This window comes from Desmodus rotundus, chromosome 5, assembly GCF_022682495.2.
Source record: "Desmodus rotundus isolate HL8 chromosome 5, HLdesRot8A.1, whole genome shotgun sequence".
NCBI classification, from domain to species: domain Eukaryota; kingdom Metazoa; phylum Chordata; class Mammalia; order Chiroptera; family Phyllostomidae; genus Desmodus; species Desmodus rotundus.
In genome coordinates this window covers 124,382,532-124,405,777 of record NC_071391.1, presented here as the reverse complement: position 1 = coordinate 124,405,777, position 23,246 = coordinate 124,382,532, and the positions used below count along the sequence as shown (strand labels likewise).

At 38.6% G+C, this 23,246-nt stretch overlaps 1 protein-coding gene across 2 annotated transcripts in view; it reads left to right on the top strand.

Annotated features, from left to right (window-relative positions):
* Window positions 1–23,246, top strand: part of SRBD1 (S1 RNA binding domain 1) — a 180,847-nt gene that overhangs the window by 71,180 nt on the left and 86,421 nt on the right. The window lies entirely within an intron of this gene.

Sequence of the window (23,246 nt, the reverse complement as noted above, 5' to 3'; positions counted from 1 at the left end):
ACTAAGTTGAAACTAACTCATTACCTGCTTAGTGTTTTTTTAAGGGAATATTCTTGAGGAGGAAAACTTTCAGGAGGTTAAGTAGCCCGTGTTACGTAACTAGGCTACATGCTACTGATAATGTTCTCTTCAGTACCCAGGCACTGTATCTCAGCAGATGATAGGAAGTAATCACCGGGGGATTACCTTTGGCCTAACGTAGTTTTATGTGGTGAAGAGTGTGGGGGAAAATGCCCTGGCTGGTGTGGCTCAGTGGATTGAGCACCAGCCTGCAAACCAAAATGTTGCCGGTTCGATTCCCAGTCAGGGCACAGGCCTGGGTTGTGGGCCAGGTCCCCAGTAGGGGATGTGCAGGAGGCAACCACACATTGATGTTTCTCTCCCTCTTTCTCCCTCCCTTCCCCTCTCTGTAGAAATAAATAAAAATCCTTTAAAAAGAAAAGAATGTGGGGGAGGAAGGATAAGATCTCTCTACCTTTTCTGGTGAGCCAACCTGTGACCATTGCTGGAGCTATGGGTTAAATGCTATAGAAAAATAGTGGAATGACAAGAAAGGAAAGAGTTTGAAGGTAGAGCATGATTTCTTGCCTTTTAAGCGGAGGAAAAATTGACCCTTGACTCTGTTAAATTCCCTGGCCGGGCCTGAAAATTAAACAGAAAAGCAACACATGTATTTACTATAAGTTTGATGTGACATGAGAGCCTCCATGCTGAAATGAAGACCCAAAGAAATGATTCCGCCTGAGCGTTTTTGCACCAGCTTTGATGAAGTGGGGGAGGTTGTGGGAAGACGGGACAGGGGACAAAAAGGGTATGAGCTAAGGGGAGTAAACTGGGGGAGTCTTAGAAAAGCCCTGTGTGTTTGGATTCCTCTTGGCCAGTCACTTGTCCTCGGAGATCAGGATACTCCTTTCCTCCAAGGACAGGGAGGGCACCTCTCGTGAGTGACTGAAGACCAGCTTCAGGCAGAAGGGGAGGTCAGAGAGTCCCTTCTGTACCTCCTGGGTCTCAAGTTCTTTTGGCTTAAAATAGTTATTCTGTCCAAGTGGCATATTTGGGGATGACGTATCTGGATTCCCCTCACTTTCTGGTTTTGCTTCCTATTAGCCGAGGGCATGTACTCCAGGGGGCATTTGTAAGTGGTTGTATTCTTGCTTGGTCCTTCTCAACGTGAGGTTTTCATCTCTTTTGGAAAGAGATAAATTACCCTTGGGAACATAGGCTAGATACAGTTTAAGGGGTACAGACCTTTCTTTCCTCTGACGGTACAACGTGAGGTTTATTTTTCCACAGTGAACATAGGTATGGTGTAGGCTTAATGAAAAGAATTGTTCGTGTATGAGAGTTATCGTGGAAGGGGTAGTCATTTGCTTTACCAGTGAATTCTTTGCACTACAAAAATTTCATTTTGTAGGTCCTTTAGCTACTAAGTTCTCTTGTTGCATTCAAATGCATTTTAAACGGAATTTGACTTACGAAAATCCTGGTTACGAGCAGATTCTTAGGAATTCATGTACACATAAAGCAGAATCGTCACCGTTTTGTTTAGAACACAAGTGGGTTGTCATTTGGAAATAGTAGGGACTTCCGTACGTGTATGCTTTTGGTATAAATGCCTGAATTGGGTATGCCAGAATATTGTGTGTTCATTGAAATTTAAAAATATATCTTCAACAGATAAGTACAATTTAGTATCTTGGTAGGATTATCTTATATAGGTTCAGGTTTTCTTTACATTAGGTTAAGTGATGGATATTTTGCTGAATAGATCAGACCGAAAGTTTCTAAGTCTACAGTTGTGGTTAGCAACAGGGCTCTGGAAATTAAATATACTTAGGTCGTGTAAATGTGTGTTGAACTAAGGGAATATATTGCATAGGTAGAAAACTTGGGAAAATGGGAGTCAATTATATGAAAAAATTTTTTTCTTCCTTTAAATAATCTCAGGTTTAGAAGCATACTTAGAAAAATAATGTTTTAACTGGAAACCCCATTTGGCAAGACTCGGCCTTAACAAAATATGCGGATCTCCCTGCTGCTTTGCGTAAGAGATGGATGATGGTGATGGGGGAGGAGAGAAGGGAATCAAATGTAGTATTTCAGCTCCTTTGCAGGACAAAGCAATGCAAAGAAAATAGCCATGCTGTGGGTCTCAAAGGGCCCTTGTGTGGGTGTTTCAACTTAAGAGGGGATTAGCATTGGAAGTCTGTGATCATGTCAAATATTTGTAATTGAAGGTGGCTGTTGAAAACGATTCTTAACATAACTGCATTCTAGCAGTCTTACTGAGGATGAGGTAAGTGGAGTGAATAGGAAATGACCTGTTTGTCATTGCTTGACCATAAAGTCAAGAAACTCAGTATCTGGGAATGGAGACTTCAGAAAGCAGGAACGCTGGGAAACGTTTGCTAATTCAAATCAAAAAGGCTTTCTGTGAAAAGTGCAGAAGGAATATATACATGGGAATATACGAGTTCTGTCCATAAGGTACCCAGCCATGTAATATCAAAAATAGAGACATTTATTAAAGAAGATACAAGGTACAAGAAACATTGTACATAGGACAATGACACCTCAGTCCCCTTCAAAGTAGGCACCTTGGGACCTCACACAGTTCTCCCAGTCGCCGTCAGCTGCCCAGTTGTATTTTCCTGAATCTCATCAACGTTCTGAAATCCTTTCTCTTTCAAAGGTGATTTTAGTTTGGGGAAAAACCAGAAGTTGCAGAGTGTCAAATCTGAGCTGTAGGGGGTTGAGTCACCTGGGTGATTTGATGTTTCACAAAAAAACTCTGCATGAGACATGATGATGCATGAGCAGGCATGTTGTCTGATGAAACTGCCAATCACCAGTTGCCCTTAGCTGTGGAGTTCTGAATCATCCAAATAGCTTCCGTGGAGGAATATTGAAGCTTAACACAAAATTTGATGCAGATTCATTGCTCTACTCGCTCAGTCATTTTGAATGCGATGGCCACACAGTACACATGCCCACTCAAAGGCCTCTGCTGCCCCCAGTGACTAGTACAATGAAGCCATCATTGTTCACACATATGCATTCCAGTCCCCTCTCCTGGCTGCCAGGTTACATTGATGTTGTGCAAACCATTCTTGTTATATTAACAATGCCTGGACTTTTTCCCGAGAGACTTCTTCATATACCGTTGAATTTTGGGTTTTAACACTGTCCCTTGCCACAGTTGAAAACGAACCTTTTGATTATTTTAGTAGGTACAGGTTATATGATAATAGTAGCCACAGGTCATATAATGATTTTTGCCAAACTTAAGCATATGCCTCATGTGAACAGTCTTATTTTGTGAGCTTGTTTGTCCCGTTGCCTGTAGTCCTGCTGTTTGCAATCAAGTTTTAGAACTTTGGGGGCAGTTCATGGACAACTGGTAGTTCTTTCCAGTGGACGGACATGGCGCTCACTTCTGTGGGTAAGCTGTAAATGTTGTGCTACGAAAATTAATCTGGAGCTTCAGGTGAAAAAGATGCAGTGCCATTGGTTGCCAAGGAACCTCTGTGCACTTAGGCCACTAATGAATGAACACTTCCCCAAGGCAGTCTGAGAGTGATATGCAGCTTTTGGAAAACAACAAAGTGAACAGGAAATGTTTTTCTCAGAGGATTTTACTTGCTCTTCCAAAGCAATAAAGAAGCATTAAATGGTTTGTGGTGGATTTTGTTTTCCTGAAGCACCTTCTACAATCTGAAATTTAGTCGGTTATTGTGCCAAGGGATAGATGCACTGACCTTGTCAAAGAGTTAGCAGAGAGTTCATTTGACTGTGGTTTGTTGGTTCACTTATGTATATCCGGATCTCCGACCTTGGCTTTTTATAACTCTTGTCATTCTCTAGGAAAACACTTGTGTTTCTCTTTTTTCTTTGTATTTGTTCATTTGAAAAGCCTTTCAAAAGGAACTGCAGCCTGCATGTGATTACAGCTATCAGTAGCACTTAAACCAACTGCTGAGATGAAACTTTTCTTTTTGGACCCCACTAATTTCAGATATCAATAGAAAAAGAAAACTTTTCCCCCACTAAAAGGCCCAACTTTACTAATTGGTAGCTGCTCTTTGGGTTGAGCTAGATTTCTCAGGGACAGCATTCGATAGAATAATTTTTGACATTTTAATTTGGCAAGAAACATCTCAGGGAAACGACTTAGACAGGCGCCTGAAGTGAAGTCTTCTCTTGCTATGATTGTGATGCCAGTAGAGGGAATGCCTTTGAACATCTGCAGCACGTTGTAAACCCTGTGATCCATTAAATACGAGAGTTGAAGCTCCCGGCAGGTCTTTTCTTAGGAGCGCCACCTGAACCCCTCTTCCACAGTTGAAAGGCTTTTTTCCGTAGATACTACAATGTGGGGGGCGAATGCAGTAAATTCTAATCTTTGCGACAAAATCACAGCTTTCCATAAGGACAATAGATTTAGGTAAACTGTGTAAATTTTTATGTCTCTTTATTCTTTAATCATATTATAGTCTACATCTTCCAACTCAGAAGTATAATTTGTTTTAAAAGTTTGCCCCTGGCATTGAAAATGATGGAATAGACTAATTTCAGATACAAGTTATTTTTTGTGCTGTTGTGTAACTCTACATAATGGAAAATTTACATTTTTAAATGAAGTTAAAGCTTGAAGCAATGATACAGTATACACACATATCATGCTAGCTAATTTATTTCTGAAAAAATTATCTTAGAAATTTGTGTTTCACCAAGTACATTAGGAAATTTTTAAAGAGCCAAATTGGAACTGAAATGGATGTTTGAAAAATACCTGCTGACAGACGACTGGTTTCTAAGTTTGGGAAGTAGGTTGAAAGAAAAGGAAAAGGAATTTTTAGTTTTTTCTTTGTGTGTGTGTGTTTCTAATAAGTGAGCTTTTGTTTTTTAACGACTAGATAAGATTAGAAATGGATACTCTCAAACTTGCCCATAATGATAGAGATTCCAGGCAAGGAAAAGATACTCATTTTACTACCAGTATACTTGTCCCCCAGAGATTAGGGTGGATAAAAGGTTTGGAGAAGTAGACTACTTAGGGCCTATTGGTTACATTTTGTTACTTTTTTACAAGCCATTATTAGTTTGTATCCTACATGGTTTGGTGAAAAATACTTTAATGAAAAAATACTTTAGTGAATTTTCCAGTCCTGTAGGTGTATGTATGTACATACTTACTCACTTTCTTGAAAATATTTATCTGTCTGCTTCCCTTGCTTTCCCTTCCTTTTCTCTCTTCTTTCTTTTTCTTTTTTCCTCCCATTTAAATATGGGGAAAAGGTTAACATCTTTCATATCATTCTGTATGAATGCCCAAGATTATAAATAACTTGTTTCTTAAAGACTTATGGTTTAAATCATTTTTATATCTATTTTTCATGAAATCATCTATTTCATTTAGCAATTCAGTGTTTATAGTTGCTCATGAAGAAGAAACACCACTATTCAATCTTCCCCCAGAGTATAAGTCAGTTACACAAATAGACACACACTTGAGTTTGTAACTTGAGTTTCTAACATCTTTTGGTTTTGCTTTAACTTTCAAATGAAAGTGATGTTGAAATATGACTTCAAGTGTGTGATGTGCATTAACGTTACTGTAGAGATTGTAGTTTTACTTATAATTTTACTTATAATTTACTTATGTGTTTGAGTTAGAAAACTTGAAATTAACCAGAAAATTTCACTGGAGCTCTTTGATATAACATATATTTTTAGAACAACACCGAGTCATTGAAAACTTTCTTTGTAATGGAGACTACATACTTAGGACAAACTTAGGGGACAGAGTAATTTTAAAGTTCTGTTGCCATCGAGCAACTTACTGTTGGGGGTGACGGCCAGCACGTGGAATCAGGAAGTCTGTAGTTTAAATTCCTCAGGATCAGATTATGTCGCGGATTTTCTTTACACATGGTGTTAAGTCCATAGTAAGTGACAGCTGTAATTTTCTTTTAATTTTTTTTACCTTGTGGAATCCCAGAACACAGCTTTAGCTTTTTTCTAACTTGTGTTATTTTTATATTTGTTTCTAATTTTCAAGGGTACATACCTTTAAGTTACAGTGTGACTAAATACCTGAACAACCTTCTGACTTTCTTTACTGTACTGTGTATTTAAAATTACATAAGTATCTTCTGGCTAGTATTTAAGAATTTGGGGCATGGAACTCTTTTAGGAGGGGTTGGGTAAGATGTCATTCCTCTTAGGTAAGATTAGGCCAGGAGCTTCTGTGTACTCATTTGTTAGTTTTAGGGTTCCCTCCACCCTAGTCCTCAGTTCCATGATTTTGTCTTAGCATTAAACATGGTTGAGATAAAATACACTTGCCAAAAAATAAAGTCCAACAGTTAAGATTTAAAATTTCCAGGGATATCAAAATAGATAGTAAAAGATTTAGAAATCTAAAGGGAGATTTGACTGCATAGACCTTGATTTTTACGTTTTGGAGAATGTTCAGTGATTTTAATAAATATGGTCTTCTGTGCTTTGGCTTAATCAAGAGGTAGTTACAGCGAGGGTCACGTTTAAGTGCCCTGTTTGGACTCCTGCTTTGCTGGGGAGTGAAAATGATGGCGCTTCACCATGACACTGAAAACTATGGAATAACTGTATCGGGCTTATCCTAGTTCTGCTTATATTTCAGTTGAAATATGTATTAAGTGCAACTCCAGTGCAGAGCTTGTCCATTTGCATGATTTTGAGCAATGGATGTTCTTCGACAACAGCATCTCACTTGGTTTTAGTGACACTCGTCTCTGTTATATTCCAGGCCTCCTGCACAGGGGTTGGTTTTTATCCATGTTAATGAGAAAAACAAAATTCCTCTGTCTTTCGGTGGGTCAGGCAGAAAAACATGAGCTTCTGGACAGTTTGGAATCAAGTTAGCAAAATGTATAGGAAGAAAAGGCAGACATGGCAGATAATCATGTCAAAGTAACTGTTTTACAGAAATGGAAGCTTGCAGAATAAATGGTGAACCAGAAATTAATTTAGAAAATTTTACTTTTATTTAGTATTTACTTGATTTTAATTTATTTAATTTTAATTAACACATTTGATTTTCAAAATGAAGACTATACACGTGAGAGTACTCAGTCCTTATGTGAATGTGGGTTTTTACTTCTATCCTTTCTATGCTCTATGTGTTAATCGGCCTTAAAATCAGATTTGAAAATACGAAGATGAGAAGTTACTTGAGCAACTGCACGGAGTTGAAAATAGTACTTGTTGGTGCCTGAGAAGAGAACAAGATAATGTGGACTCCAGTGAATTGCTCCAGTGTGAAAACAGGCACAGGGGTATAGCAAATGAGTACATTCCAGCGGGGCGGCCCTGGGGAGTGGATGTTGTTGAGCAGAACAGAGGGAACTAGAACATCATGCTTGTTCTGCATGGTTCCAGAGGTGCTCACGTGAACACTGTATTATTTTACAATATTACTGACTTAAATCCAAGCAAAGTTGTAGCTCTTTTTTGTGCCTTTTGTTTTGAGATATGAGAGGGAAAGTGGTGTTTGGTAGTGTTCATCTCTGACCTACTGATCCTGTGTATCTTCCAATAAAGCACAGAAACCTAGATGGTACTGAATTTTCTTTCCCTTGGGTGGGTTATGTCACTACCCATGTACTGACTGCCCATCTGAGCGAATGCTAGCTTGTTTAGTTTCTGGTGTACTTACCCAGCTGACGTGATGGTGAATGCTCCTTTGATAAATAACTTATTTTTATGCCTCTCCAGCTTCTCCTGCTCTGAGTATTCTTCAGAAATCATTAGTGTTTCAGGGACTAAGATCTGAGGAGAGGAAAGTAGACCATCATGTTATGCTAACTTCTGAAACAAAAATGCCTATTGATTGGCCTTTACAAACAACTTTCAAAGGCTCCAAGGCTTTCTTATTGTTGGGGAACCTGTGAAAAGATGATTGGAAGTAAAGGAGCGGGCAGAGGGTAGGTAACTAAGTAGAAAAAATCCGACCTAACAGTCCGGAGCAGGTTTTTGGGTTTTTTTTTTAAAGTCTTGTTTTCAGATGATCTCCGTCTAATTTCATTTAACTTTTTGGTTTTCTTTTACCCCACTGGCAAAACGAAGAGGGTACTTAAGAACTGACTTTCTTATAGGAAGGTAGTTTGACTTAGTGGATCTTAACGCACTTCCAGAAAGCTACACATATTAGGGAAAGGCAGGCGACGTATATTATTTCCTTTAAAGTAACTGAAAATGAGTTTGAGAAAATAATACCCACTGTTAAGATGAAGCAAAGCATCCTGTGGCCGTTTTCTTCTCTGCGTCGAGGGAGGCAGTGCGGCCAGACCCCCTGACAGACAGAAGACGGACAGGTGCCATGGCACTCAGCTCCTTTCCCTTTGGAGGAAGCCTTGAGTTGAATGTTTTTCGGGGCAGCTAATCTTCAGCACCAGAGCCTTGTTCCGATAGTGGCATCCGGCACTAGATTGATTTGAGTAAGTCTGAGGTTTGCTCTTTTCAGAGCGTGCTCTCTAGGCAGCTTCTGTGTGGCTCTGACAGGGCCACACACTGCTGCTGCTTTTCCTGCCTTCGGGCACCACCTGTGAGGCTGAGGCTTTCTGACACCTGCTATTCGGAACCTTTACTTGCTGAAAAATGTCAGGATTTTCAGACAAGCTGAAGACAGATAAAACTGATCGTTCTTGCTTTTCTCAGGCTTAGGTTGAGGGCATTTGTTCATAGATGGATGAACTTTTGAAGTGGTATAGTTCTGTTAGTTTGGGGAGAGCCACACCAGTTTTGTATAGAAGATTCTGATGTATTGGTGTTCTTACTCTCTTTGTTACCTATTTGGTGTGATACTAATTTGTATAAGCAAAACTTTTCGTGATTTTTGTGTGTGTGCACCTGTGTGTCTTTTACTGGACTAATGGTGTGGATTGGGGTGTAGTTCTTCTTACTCCTCATTATTACTAAGAATTCCACAAGGAAACTGCAGATTTTTGAGGGTGGGCTTCTGTCAGGATCATACTGCTGTGCAGATGCACACACAGGTGACAGAGTAGGACCTTCCGCCTGAGGTCCTTGCTGCTGCTTCCCTTTTTTCCATCGAGCCATCGTAGTGTCCTGGTGCCAGAGGGCTGGTTTGTAATAAAGGGCAGGAGAAGTGATTATTTGAAGAGTTCGTTCCCTCTAGTAACGGTATGTAATTGGTTGAGGAAGGGACTTGGACTCTGGTGTAAAAGAAGGCCTCAAAACCATTGTTAATAAATTATAACTGGTTGTATGCTATTGAGTAAACTCTTTCCTCTGTTTCTCAAATCATGATATTTATCTTGGATCCCAAGTTCAGTTACATCACAGAGATAATGATAGCCTAATTTGGTATAATTTGGGAGAGATGTTCCAGGAACTCTAGTTATTTTGAATTGCAAAAAAATGTAAAGAGCTTAGATGAGATGCCCTGTAATTTACTTTATAGGGAGACAGACGGTGTTGCGAGACAGTGGGTCACATGTGAACCTACATCCTCTGACATCTCTTTGGGTCGCTGCTTCTTGCTTACGTAGCTCCGTGGAAAAGGGTGAATGAGTGTTTGGACAACAGGCTTGCTCCTTGTAGTGGAATTCATGAAGCCTGGTAGAAATATAAAATACATCTCCAGCAGTTGGAAAGCATAGAGGACTAATGACTTTTATGTTTTCAGTAGGACCCATGAATTAGAACATAAATATTTGAAAACATTTTAGAGTGGAATCCTGGTAGTTCTTTAGTAAACAAAGCTTCTTGCTTAGGATCCTAGGTCAACTTGAATTACATAAACAAGGATTTTTTGTTGAAAATTTACATGGATTTTCTTCATCTTTCAACTACCCTATTGTTATAGTTTTTCCCTAGAGGTACAGACTGTGTCTGTGGTCTTGGTTACAAAAATAGTGTTCATATTAGTTTCTTTATCTTATGATTTGCAATTTTGATATCAATAAATCATCAAGGAGTAAACATAGTATTTTGAGTTTCACCTTTGAAATGAGTAATCTTAATATTGCTTCTACCTGATCAAACATTTCCTGTCTTCTTAAAGTATGTTTCGTACATTTGCAAGTATGTCCAGGATTTGCATACACTTGCAAATCCTAGACGAGAGTTGAATTTTCACTGCCATCTTTGATCCCTCCTAATTCAAGGTACAATAGCCTTTCAGCCAAGAATGGGCTGAGCTGGTATATGAATTACTTTAAAAGGTCCCGAGGTAAAGAAGAATAATACAATTAGACAAAAATATCAAAGTAAATCAAATGTATCTTTCAGGTAGTATTCTCTTTTCTATAACCTCTGTCATGGTTCACCACTTATCTTTGTTCCCATTAATTTGCAAGGTGGACGTATTTCTTACATCTTTGAGCCCAGTGGCAGTGACTCTGAAAACACTGGCTCAGCAGTCCACGCTCTCTAACGCCAGCATGCCACCAGTGTTGCCCCGTAGGCCCCTTTGCAGCTGGGTGTATTCATCCCATAGTCTAGGAAAGCCAGTTCGTCACAAGTTCTCTTTTCTTCCTTAAAAGAGTAAATATGTTTAGGATAATACTTATGGTAGGCTTTGCTGAAACAAAACAGGAAAGAAGCAGATACTGTGAGTGACATGTACATATTGCCTATGCAGCTGGAAACTACTAAGCTGTCACATTTTTCAGGGGCTTAGGTTTTTCTTTTTTCCTAGGCATAAATTTACAGTGTGGCATTTCCACTCCTAGGAATCTATTCGAGAGAAATAAAGCATATGCCCACTTCAGACCTTACAGATGAACATTTATAGCAGCATTATTTATAACACTAGAAAACCGAAACCAGCCCAGAAGCTACTCACCTGGTGAACGGGCAAACAAAAGGTGGTATATCTAGAACAATGGAAAGCTATTCAGCAATAAAAATGAAGTGCTGATGTTACAGCGTGGTTGCATCTCAAAACATGCTAAGTGAAGAAGCCGCACAGAAAATACCACGTATTTTATGATTGCAGTGGTATGAAATGTAAGGTAGACGGTCAATACATAGAGACAGAAAGTAGACTAGTAGATACCTGGGCTGGCAATAAGAATGCGGGTTACAAACGGGCACAAAGCATCCTTGGGGATGGAAACGTTCTGAAATTGGATTCGGGTGACGGTTGTACCATGTTTACTAAAGGTCATTGAATTGTACGCTCATGATGGGTGGACTTTATGAAGTGTAAATTACACCTCAACAAAATCTTAAGTCTGTGGTTCCAAACCTGCAGCTTCAGCATCACCAGTGATCTTGCTAGAAATGCAAATTCTCTGCCCTGGTGAACCAGAAATGATGGGGGCGGGGCCTGGCGATCTGTGTTTCAACCCCCTCCGGCAGATTGTGATGCAGGATCAGGTTTGAGAACCACTGCTCTAGAGTCAAGCAAGTTTAAATGGAGATGGCGGTAGGTTTTGGGTATAGTTCATGCGCATTCAGCCGACCCCATTCCTGTAGCTATAGGAAAGGTTTGAATTAAGGACTGTTGTTGTAGAGTTAAAGAAAATTACAGGGCAATGGGAGTAAAAATAAACTGGCCTTTCATGTTCTTGATATGTCCCCACGAGAAGCTTTATGATTGTGATGTTTGTGTATCACATATGTTAGTAAATCCCTGAGTTCTTTTAGGCTTGCTGTTACTTAATGAACATAGCATAAACAGGTTCATTTGCCATAACGACAGTGGAAGTTTAGATCCTTGAAAGGAATTATTTTTTCTAAATATTTACACAGTGTAATATAGCAGAGCCAAAAATGTGTAGTGAACCCAGAAAGTAAAGATCTGACTGCAGATACAAAGTAAATGGAGCAGCCGGATGAGCTGAGCAACTCAGCCTCTCCTCCCTCTGCTCAGTGTACTTTCAAAATCATCATGAGAAAAGGGTTTGATTTAGAGTGGTCCTCTAATGCTTGGCATGTGCTGTCAGAGCTGTCCCCCAAACCCCCTCCCCCAGCACGATCTGAGTGGCCAAAAGCAAGTCTGAAGGTGAAGGCTGCTCCAGAGCAGGGCTTGGCGATCCAGCCTGGAAACTGCTGGTCGGTGAATGTATTAGATGAAGTTTGTAGATAGTGTCTCCCTTCACTGCGGGCTGATAACTTCTGCAGAGGTGTAAGTTCACTTCAGAGAAAAGTAGAGGTTAGGTGGGCTGGGGGGATAAAACAAATGTAAGAGAAGGGGAAAAAGGAGGAGGGGGTAACCAGCCAGGTATGGAAACCAAAAATGTATGAGTTCCCTGAGGTTGTCAACAGTACTGTTTAGAAGACTCTTAGGGAGTGTAGCACAAAGTATAATTATTTCCAAAACAATTCCGCTGGAGTTAGAAAGTACTGGGCTATAAGTTGCTGGTAAAATATATCTTAGTTTTTGTCTCTTTTATTTTTCACTGCCCTCCTTTGTTTCTTTCCTTTTTTTGTTATTCTTTCTTAACATTTTTAATAATTAGTATTATATTGGGTTAGCCAAAAAGTCCATTTCATTTGTCCATAAAATAAAAGACACATTTTTCATTCTCACCAATAACTTTATTGATTTGGATATTTTGAGTATGTTGCCTGTCTCCCATGTGGTAGAATGTTGATTTTTCTCAACTAATGTCTCGATTTGATAACTGTCAACTGCAACTGGTCTACCCAACTGTGGAGCATCGTCCGGCGAGGAATCTCCAGTGAGAAACTTCGAAAACCACTTTTGGCATGTTCGATCAGTCACAGCACCTTCTCTACACACTGCACAAATCTTTTTTTTTGCATTTCAGTTGCATTTTTATCTTTCTTGAAATAATAAAGCATAATGTGCCCAAATGTTGTGTATTATCTTCCATTTTCAACATTAAAATGGCTACACAAAAATTCACCAATTTTGTTATTTTTTTTAAATGCACGCTGATGTAACAGCTGTCACAATACAATCTAACAAAATTGTTTCGAATGAAGTTAAAGACAACTAAGTGCTACTAGAGCCATCTTACGGAAAAAAGCCCAGTGAACTTTTTGGCCAGCTCAGTATTATATAGTACTTACTAGCAAAATATTAGATTATATCTTCTAAATTGGTCATTTTGATTCTTATTTCTGTTATTGGATGGATAACAAAGGTATAAAATATTTTGCAAGAAGTTTCATTCTAAAAAGTGTATGCCATGGCAATCTGAATTCCTCATATGTATTAGTGGATAAACTCCATAGATGCATTTATGCCAAAAAAGAAAAAACAAAACATCAAAGGCGGGTAGAAAAGAGTAAATAAAGCAAACTTTTTTCTTTGTCAGAAAACTTTACAATGCTCTATATACAACTCTTGATTTATATTTGAATAGAAATGCATTCGAAAAAGAGTAAGTGAACACAGACAATCTGTTGTATAGTAAATACAAATTGATAAAACTTTGACAGTTCTGGTGTTAGCAGCAAGAATCAGGAGAAATGTACTTTTTGATGTGTGGGGGGGGTATGACGGGTAGGCTGGCATCATGTTATTGAAATCAATGTGTTTCAAAATGTTGGACAAAGGACCACTTTAATTACAAAATTAGATCAGTATTTGTTCCCTGCCCCCTTAGGTTTTGTGTCTTGTTAGTGGCAGCATGGGATGTTCCCAGTGCTGCTTCTCCCACCGTCAGTAAGTGTTCTCTTCCTTGAGCCTGCTTTTCTTGTCCTGGAGGCTGAGGGTCTTGTCCTTTTGCTCAGTCTAATGCTGCTTAAGCATCAGGCCTCTGGTTGCCGCAGTGGCTGGTCTTCCCTTGAGTTCCCTTGATGGTATTGTGTAGCGCTACACGAAACAACTTCATGTTGGTAGACGGGGGAAAAAACGAAATAAAGGAGGGATTTTGTTTTATAAAGGAAAGCAGAAGAAGGTGAAGGGAAGGGAGAAAGAAAATAAAAAGGGTGCTTACCAGGGAGGGTAGCGGAGACTGACAATTTCTGCTGGTTCCATTCATTGTCAGAAATTGCCTCTACTGCAGTGGAGGGATTCAACCTACAAACAGACAAGCTCTCCATCTTCTTTGCCCGTCAGTTTGATTTGCTTTACCCTATGATGGCATTAGAACAGTGGTCCCAGCTTTTCGGCACCAGGGACCGGGTTCATGGAAGACAATTTTCCCAAGGACTGTAGGTGTGGGGGGGGGATGGTTTCAGGATGATTCCAGTGCATTACATTCAAGCTCACCTCCTGCTGTAGATCCCAGTTCCTAACAGGCCCAACCAGAACCAGTCCGCGGCCTGGAGGTTGGGTCCCCCTGCGTTAGAAGGTACCGGTTTTTGTCATCTCTATCATGGACAGCATTGAAAGTGATTAAAAGTGCAGTGTTTTGAGACATGGTGGTACATTGTAGCAGCTCAGCATCGTTGAACATAAATTTACAATGCTAATTAGCACAGTCAGATTCTCGTGTTGCGTACTATTGTGTGTATAGCACAGAATAGTAGGTAGGTAGGTAGCTGGTGCTTTGAGGAACCACAAACTCCAAAGTAAAGTTCTTCTTAGTAGTTGTGAATTTCTTTTCATCTGGTGTGGTGTGAGGCACAGAGGGGAGAAGTAGCGGAGGGGATTCCGTACTGTTGAAATACTGCTGTGTGGATTAAGATGCCCATCTGGGTAGACACTCTTTGTTTAGCAGACATTTTAAGTTCCTCTGGGCTTGTTGTGGGTCCTCTGTGTGGTTACTGTACCGTTGCTAGGCCTGTTCTCTTTGGGAAACGCTCATCTTTTGAAAGATAGCTTAGGACGTTTTTTAAAACTGGTAATTGGAGAAGTGCTTCTAACTGGTCTTCCACCAGATGGTGCTAGTGTTACATTCCTGAAGGTGAACTCCTTCCACGCCACTGAAAGCTCGAGGGTGGGGTGTATCTTTTTTTGTTTCACTGTGTTTTGCCTTTAGAGTTTTTCACACACATTGATTTTCTGGGATACTCCTGTATCTCCCCACATCTTTTTTGTTTTGAATAATGAACTGGTTATGCCTGGTGATCATGAAGGGTAATTTGGTGGATGGATTCATAGGCCAAGGACTGAGTGAAATTTAAGGATACATTATACGTACTTTATTGTAAAATTTTTCATCATGCATTTGCTTCTTTTCTGAGCTGTTTGTACAAGTGGAGAACTTACTCTTGACTTTCCTTAATCACTTTTATTTTACAACTATCATAAAATGTTACTGCTTGTGATCTCCTAGAAGCCATGTTTGGAAATTATTATTAACAAATGATGTATTTACCCACATTTAAGTTCAAAATAACTTTAAAAGAAAGTTTGGTGAAGAAAACAATGTTGGTTATATGTGATATCATATTTCCTGAACAATTAACAATTGTCATTTTAAACTTGTTCTGTTTACAAATAAATTACAATTTATGTTAACATAAGGAAGCACATAATTACAATTACATGGTTATTGAAGAAATATTAAACAAACAAGAATGCAATTGAAGGACTAACTCATTTAAATAATATTAACATTACATTACATAACCTACTTTTTCTTTTGTATTACCTATCTTTAAAAAAAATAGGACTTACAGTTTTGAAACCAGTTTTCTTCTCATCTTAATGTTTTGCAACAATGCAACAATAATTTTTATTTTAATTTTATTTTTAAAGTATATTTTATTGATTATGCTATTACAGTTTTCCCATTTTCCCCTCTTTGCCCCCTCCACCCAGTACCCCCCCTCCCTCCAGCAGTCTCCCCCCTTAGTTCATGTCCCTGGGTTGTGCATATAACTTCTTTGGCTTCTACATTTCCTATACTGTTCTTAACCTCCCTCTGTCTATTTTGTACCTACAATTTGTACTTCTTAATCCCTGTGTCTTTACCCCCATTCTCCTCCTTCCCTCTCCCCTCTGATAACCCTTCAAATAATCTCCATATCTATAATTCTGTTCCTGCTCTAGTTGTTTGCTTAGTTTGTGGTTTGTTTTTGTTTTTTTAATTCAGTTGTTGACAGTTGTAGGTTTGTGATCATTTTAATGTTCATAGTTTTCATCTTCTTTTTGTTAAGTAACTCCCTTTAACATTTCAAATAATAAGTGCTTGATGATGATGAACTCCTTTAGCTTTACCTTATCTGAGAAGCACTTTATCTGCCCTTCCATTCTAAATGATAGCTTTGCTGGACGGAGTAATCTTGGATGTAGGTCCTTGCTTTTCATCACTTTGAATACTTCTTGCCAGTCCCTTCTTGGCCTGGAAGGTTTCTTTTGAGAAATCAGCTGACAGTCTTATGTGAAGGAACTCCTTTGTAAGTTACTCTCTGCTTTTCTCTTGCTGCTTTTAAGATTCTCTCTTGATCTTTAACCTTTGGCAATTTAGTTATGATGTGTCTTAGTGTGGTCTTCTTTGGGTCCATCTTGTTTGGGACTCTCTGTGTTTCCTAGACTTGTATGCCTATTTCCTTCACCAAATTAGGGAAGTTTTCTTTCATTATTTTTTCAAATAAGTCTTCAATTTCTTGCTCTTCTCCTCCTCCTTCTGATATCTCTGTGATTCGGATGTTGGCATGTTTAGAGATGTCCCAGAGTTTTCTTATTCTCTCCTTGTTTTTTGAATTCTTGTTTCTTCATTCTGTTCTAGTTGACTGTTTATTTCTTCCTTATGTTCCAATTCATTGGTTTGAATCCTGGCTTCCTTCCTTTCACTCTTGGTTCCCTGTGGATTTTTCTTCATTTCACTTCTTCACTTAGTATAGCCTTCATTTCTTCCCTAACGTGTTTGCTATACTGAGTGAGGTCTCTAAGCCTCCTTACCCCTGTGTTTTAAACTCTGCATCTGATAGGTTGGCTATCTCCTTGTCACTTAGTTCTTTTTCTGGAGTTTTGTTTTGTTCTTTCGTTTGAGCCATATTTTTTTGTCTCCTCAATTTGGCAGCCTCCCTGTGTTTGTTTCTATGTGTTAGGTAGAGCTGCTTTGACTCCTTGTCTTGGCGCACCTGTTATATTGCATGGGGCGGAGCCTTAGGTAATCACCAGGGTGGGGCAGCCTGCTTCAGGCTTTGTGGGTGGGGGAGGGGTCAGAGAGGGAACAATGCTGCTGCCTGACTGCTGGAGGCTTAGTTGGCACTTGCCCCACTTCCAGTCACTTTGCAACTGGCACCCCTCTGGCTGTTGCCCTGGTGATGATTCCCAGAGTGGGTGGGTTTGCATATGTTCTAGGGCCCTGTGGATCTCTCCCCTTTGAAGGCACTCTCCTGAGAGACCTGCAGTTTCTTCCACTGCCCCAACCCCCACTGATTTTTACAGCCAGGAGTTATGAGACTTTATTTTCCTGGTGCTGGAACCCTGGGCTATGCAGTCTGGCTTGGGGCTCACTCCCCAGCTATCTCTAATGTGGGACCGCCCCTGCCACCTCCTTGTCACCACCGCCTCGCTGCCACCCAGTCCCTCTGCCTCAGCTCCCCATCTCCGCCCCTCCTACCTGTCCGGATGAGTATGTCTTCTTTAAATCCTTGTTTGTTGGACTTCCATACAGTTCAGTTTTCTGGCATTTCTGGGTGTTTTTTGTTTTGAGGTTAGTTGTAATCCTTCTTATCGTTGTGTGAGGAAGTGAAGTGTGCCTGCCTGCACCTCCACCTTGATGCAAAGCCCTCTGCAACAGTAATTTTAAATGACAGGGTGGTTTTCCATTTCATGAACTGTTAAACATAGGCTCTTTATTTTTCAGTTTCTCTCAGTCAGAGCTGTACTATGGTGGATAGTGCTTTACATTTTTTGATATTTTAAAATTTCCCTAAGATAAATTCTTAAAAAATAATGGCTGGTTCAGAAAGAATGCTTATTTTTGTGACTCTTGGTCTGTATTTTCAAATTACCATCCAAAAGAGGTCTACAGTTTAAATATCTTTAACAGTATATGATTTTGCTTGTTTCAAGAAACTAAATATTGCTCATTTGAGATTCCCTGAAATGTTAATTTGTCACTAAATAAAGGACTTTAAAATTGCTTTGATATTTTCTTAGAAATAAACCTTGCCCTTTATACATTAAATCCTAGAGCTCCTTTTATTTATGGTGGTTTGGGTTTTGTTCTTGTCTCCTGTTTCTAAAATACAAACATCTATTCTTTCATGCCTCAGAATAGGTTATCTCTTATGCAGAGCAAAGAATTTAGATCTGTGTTTGTTGACTTTTTTAGCACTTTCAGTAACTGAGGAACATAGGTCATTTAACCCTCTCTTCATATGAATGTTTCTGAGTCTGAAAACTTGAAAACTTGGAAGAATGGTTTTTAGAAAAAAAATTTTAAAGCTTTCTTTCTTTTTTTTAAAAAAAGATTTTGTTTATTTATTTTTAGAGAAAGGGGAAGGAGAGAAACATCAGTATGTGGTTGCCTCTCACGTGGCCCCCACCGGGGACCCAGCCTGCAACCCAGGCATGTGCCCTGATTGGGAATCGAACCAGTGACCCTTTAGTTCGCAGCCCGTGCTCAATCCACTGAGCTACACCAGCCAGGGCTAGATAAATTATTTTTAAAACTTTAGGGAAATGAGGTATGCATTTAGTAGTTACTTAGTATATATGTTTTGGTGGGAAGAAGGAAGAGAAGAAAGCTGCTAGATATTGATAAAGATAGAGGAGTTTTAGTGTGCTTCATGGAGAATTAAAACCATCAGTTATTAGTTTAAGCAATAAACCCTCTCTCATTTTTGGTATCTTAGTAAAATACTTTTATTTAAGTGGATTACCTTTAAATTAAGTTCTCTTGTTAATGTAAGGAAGCATGTAATTTATTCAAAAATAAGAAAAAACCAAAAAAGCTTATTTTTGTATTTGGGGAATGGGGAGAGGACCTCAAGGAGAATGTAGAGGCTTCTTGTAACCTTGTAAATGAGTGTGAAAACCATTAGCCCAATAACTTAAAAAACAGCTAGTTTTCCTGTCTCATGAAAAGAATTTCCCCCATCTCAATTTGGTAAAAGAAACTGCCATTCACTTACTGCCAGAATGAATAGTTATTCTAAGAAAACTACTTGCAAACTTGGTTTTAAAAGATTCAGCAACATACAATCTGTCTTGTTAGAAGAGATTTATAAACTGTGGAGATACTAATTCTGTAGTTCAAATGTATGGTTTAAAAAAATTTTTTTAATCCTCATGCCAGGGTATGTTTATTGATCTTAGACAGAGAGGAAATGGGAGAGAGAGACATCGATGTGAGAGGTAGGTTGCCTCCCGCACCAAGCCCCGACTGCAGATGGGTCCTGCAACCCAGGCATGTGCCCTGACGGGGAATCAAACCTGCAGCCTTTGCTGTTCGTGATGATGCGCCAACCAACTGAGCGACCAGGCCAGGGCTAAGTGTATCTTTTCTTAGGAAAAATAAATATATTGATAAATAAACTGACTTATGTAATACTTACGTAATATCATTGAATTTTACTTAAGATAACAAAAATTAGTATTTTTAACTTACAGTTTTTATTAAAAAAATTTTAAATTACTAAAAGTATGCGAAATGAAGCTTAATTATAGAGTCAGCAGAGGTTAAAAGGCAAATAAGGGAATACCATAAATAACTTTATGGTAGTCAATTAAAAAACAAATAAATGTGAAAAATATACATCATATATAATTTTACTCACATATAATTTTAAAATGATTTGAAATCTGAAAAAAAAGTAAAATTTTCATTCTCACTACTTTAAAAATTTTATCAGTGGTTTAAAATTTTCTCATACCAGGCTGAGATAGTTATACAGACAAGTTTTATCTGATTTCAAGGAATAGGTTATATCTGCCTTAAAAAGACTCTTCCAAAGAAAACAGGGTAGAAATATTCCCCTATTCATTTACAAGCCAGTATTCATTTACAGTAGACAGGTTTTGTAGCCAAAAGCAGTCTAGGACAGTAAGAGAAAAAATATATCAATCTTAGTTTTTAAAAATAGAGGCAAAATACTAAAGAAAATAGTAGAAAACAGTCCAAGATATAAAAAAAGAAGAAGAGTTAAGTGCATCTATATATTGAGGGCATTTTACTTGCTTTTCATGTCGTGAGTGTATGGTTCGTTTTTGGTTTTTTTTTTTTTTCTTCTTTTTTTAATAAAAAGACCTAGAAAGGCCTGGAATAGTGCTGAATTAGATTAAATGTTTTTAAATAAAGTGCAATTTATCCTAGAGAATTAGCACAATCATATATAGGTCTGGTAAGCTCAATGATAGCTTCTGAAATGTGCTTTTGTGTATTTAAAGTTTGAGACACCATGTGTATCTATTGAGATGTTTGTTGAACTAGCAACGTGAAGCAGCTTCAGAGTACTGTAATAGTCTCAACACCTTAGCTCTGTTACAGCTGTATCCGTTAAATTCCCTCCAAATAATAAATTCTGCTCAGAGTCCTGTCTGCTTTATGGGAAAAGTAAATAAAATAATCAAATTACTGAGATAATGAGTCTAATTTGTTTACACCTGAGAGAGATTTGTTTTGTGAAATATAAAACTTATTAAATCACTAGATATCTGAATATTTTGCAGAGTTTATTTTTGCTTTCCTCAAAATATACTAGAGATAATTGGAGTAATTTTTAAATAGTTTCCCAATAAACAGAAACTGGCTTATAAAATCTACCATACTTTCTGCTGAATGCCTATCTTTGACCTCCACGTAGGAATGTAAAAAGGAAGAGAGGAGACGTTTTAACTTGTTCTTAGCAGCTTCTCCTGGAAAAAAATCATTACCACTCCCAGCTTGATTGGTTTCATTTAGTTCTTGCCACATACACTTCTTAGATCCATGTGTGCTTCCTGCTGAAGTAGTCAGTGTTGGGGTTTTTCTGTTCAGTTAGATTATTGGAGCATGCTGATCTGTGCTTAGAGCTGAAGTGTGCATTCGATCCATGCTGTCTAATAAGTAAAGCATATGAAATTTACTGCGTTTTGTACTGATTTAATATTAATGTTAATCTAGAAATCTTTGGGTGCAGTGTGTCACATCTGTTTTGTATTCCTCTGTTTAAGAGAACTGGCAGTGTGGTATTTGGAAGAATATTTATTATCTGAGTGTTTTTCTTTGCAACAGTTTCCCTTAGTCTACTGAGAATTATAACTTCCAAGAGACAGTGAATCACCCAGCAAATTCTCAGGTACCCAAATGCTAAAGGCCACAGTTAATTGGAATTTTTATTTTCCATTTATGTTCCCTTTGCTTTAATAGTGGTAATTTTGGAGGCTTCTGGCAATGACAGAAAATAAGTTCCTAGTGAATTTTTTTTTTTAAATATTCTTTTCTCAATAGTAGGTCCAACTTGCCCTTGATGGCTACTCTGCTGTTTAAGAAAAAACTTTGTCAGGCTGTTGTTTTGTGTTTGACAACAAATTTTCCATGGCTGGTGACTGAATATTTTTATACTGTGGTGCCGGTTCTTAAGCCTTTTGGGGGTAATGGATTTCTTAAAGTAATCAATGAAAACTGTAACCCCCCTTCCTAGAAAAAAATGCATAAGCACAAACATTTCATAGACAGTTTTATTAATCCTACTTCTTTCTGTCCAGAAGTGCAGGGGTCCCAGGTTAGGAAGTGCTGTTATAATGGGTCTGAAAAGTCACTGCTAGTAATGTTGGTTTTAACATCATACTATGTATGCCACATGAAATTTTTTCTTTACTTTAATCTTTATTTGATACTGTGTTTCTTCCTTGATCACTATATAGTAGAAGATAAGCATAATCTAAATCTTATTTTGGAGACAAATCACTTTTAATCTTAAAGTCAGTCTCTGAAATTGTAGACCATATTCAAATTTCTTTATGCTTTAGGTTCTACTTTAGATATATAAAAAAAAAATGAAATTCACTTTAACTTTTAATCCAAAGTGAAGGCAACAAAAGAGAAATGAGTTCTTACGGATCTGTTCTTTAAGAAAGTAGTTCCTCTTCAGACGATGTTACATTTATTGGTTAGCACAGAAGTGTGGGTTTTCATTTTAATAAGTGGTGAAACTAATCAGAAGCTCCTGGTGCTGCTTAGTGTCTCAGCCCTGAGAATCAAGCAGGTTAGGCTTCAAGTTTAGCTCAGTTGCCTACAAGCTATATGATGTTTGGCACACTACTTAACTGTTAAAAAAAAACTCCCCCAAAAGGATCAAATTAGATAATGTCTAAAGTGCCATGTTTTATGCTCTGTGTATAATATATATTTGGTTAACTCTTACTGTATGATGACATTGGTGTTGACGAGGGACAGGATGAGTCCCCTTGCTTTTCAATTGCCAAGCGTTTATTTTTCCTACTATTAAATTTAGGGTAGCAGCCCTTGCTGGTGTGGCTCAGTGGGTTGAGTGTCGGCCTGCGAACCAAAGGTTGCTGGTTAGACTCCTGGTCAGGGCACAGGCCTGGGTTGTGGGCCAGGTCCCCAGTAGGGGGCGTGTGGGGAGGGCAACTGATCGGTGTTTCTCTGGCACATCAATGTTTCTCTCCCTCTCTTTCTTCCTCCCTTCCCCTCTTTTTAAAAAAATAAATAAAATCTAAAAAATAAAATTTAGGATGGTAGATCTTGTTTGCAAAAAACAAATTAATTAATAAATCTCCTTCCCCCAAATAATTTTCTCAAGTCTCAGTGCCTTACAGTTGTCGTCAAAGTTCAGTCAAGATTTCTTTAAAGGTAGGGCGGGTAGCAAACTTAACTTTTTCACACTTTACTTATCAGTGTTGAATTGCTACAGTGGAGCAGTACATTAAAAGTTATCCACTAAACTTCTTTCGTATTTGAGGTCTGTATTGAGGAGCAGAGAAAGGGAGAGAGGCTTCTAAAAGTGAATGAAAAATCAGCACTAACATGCTTCTGCTTTTGAATCTTCACACCTAGATGGTCGCATGGGAGAGCCACAGGTGTCGCGAATACGTAGGGTAGACGATGGTTGTTTGCATGTGGTGTCCTCAAGCAGACCTGTGATTTTTAAAATGTCTGATAAACTGTACAAATGTCAACCAGCCAAATGTCCTCTGTAAGACAATGTTCCCACTGCGGTCTGAACAGTATTTGGAGCCAAAAAGGAAAGAGGATAATATGTATGTGGTGCTTTGATTAAATAAATGATAAAGTGACGTGGTTTAACATCTGCATGAAGTGAAATGTTTCCAGTTTACTAAAAAGATGATTTCAGACCCTCCTGAAAAGAAGTCGGGTAATATCCTGCCTGATCCCGTTGCTTTTCACATTGTGATGGTTAATTATAATCAGGTAATAACAATGGCAGTGTTTAGGGCAGTGGTTTGTCTGTAT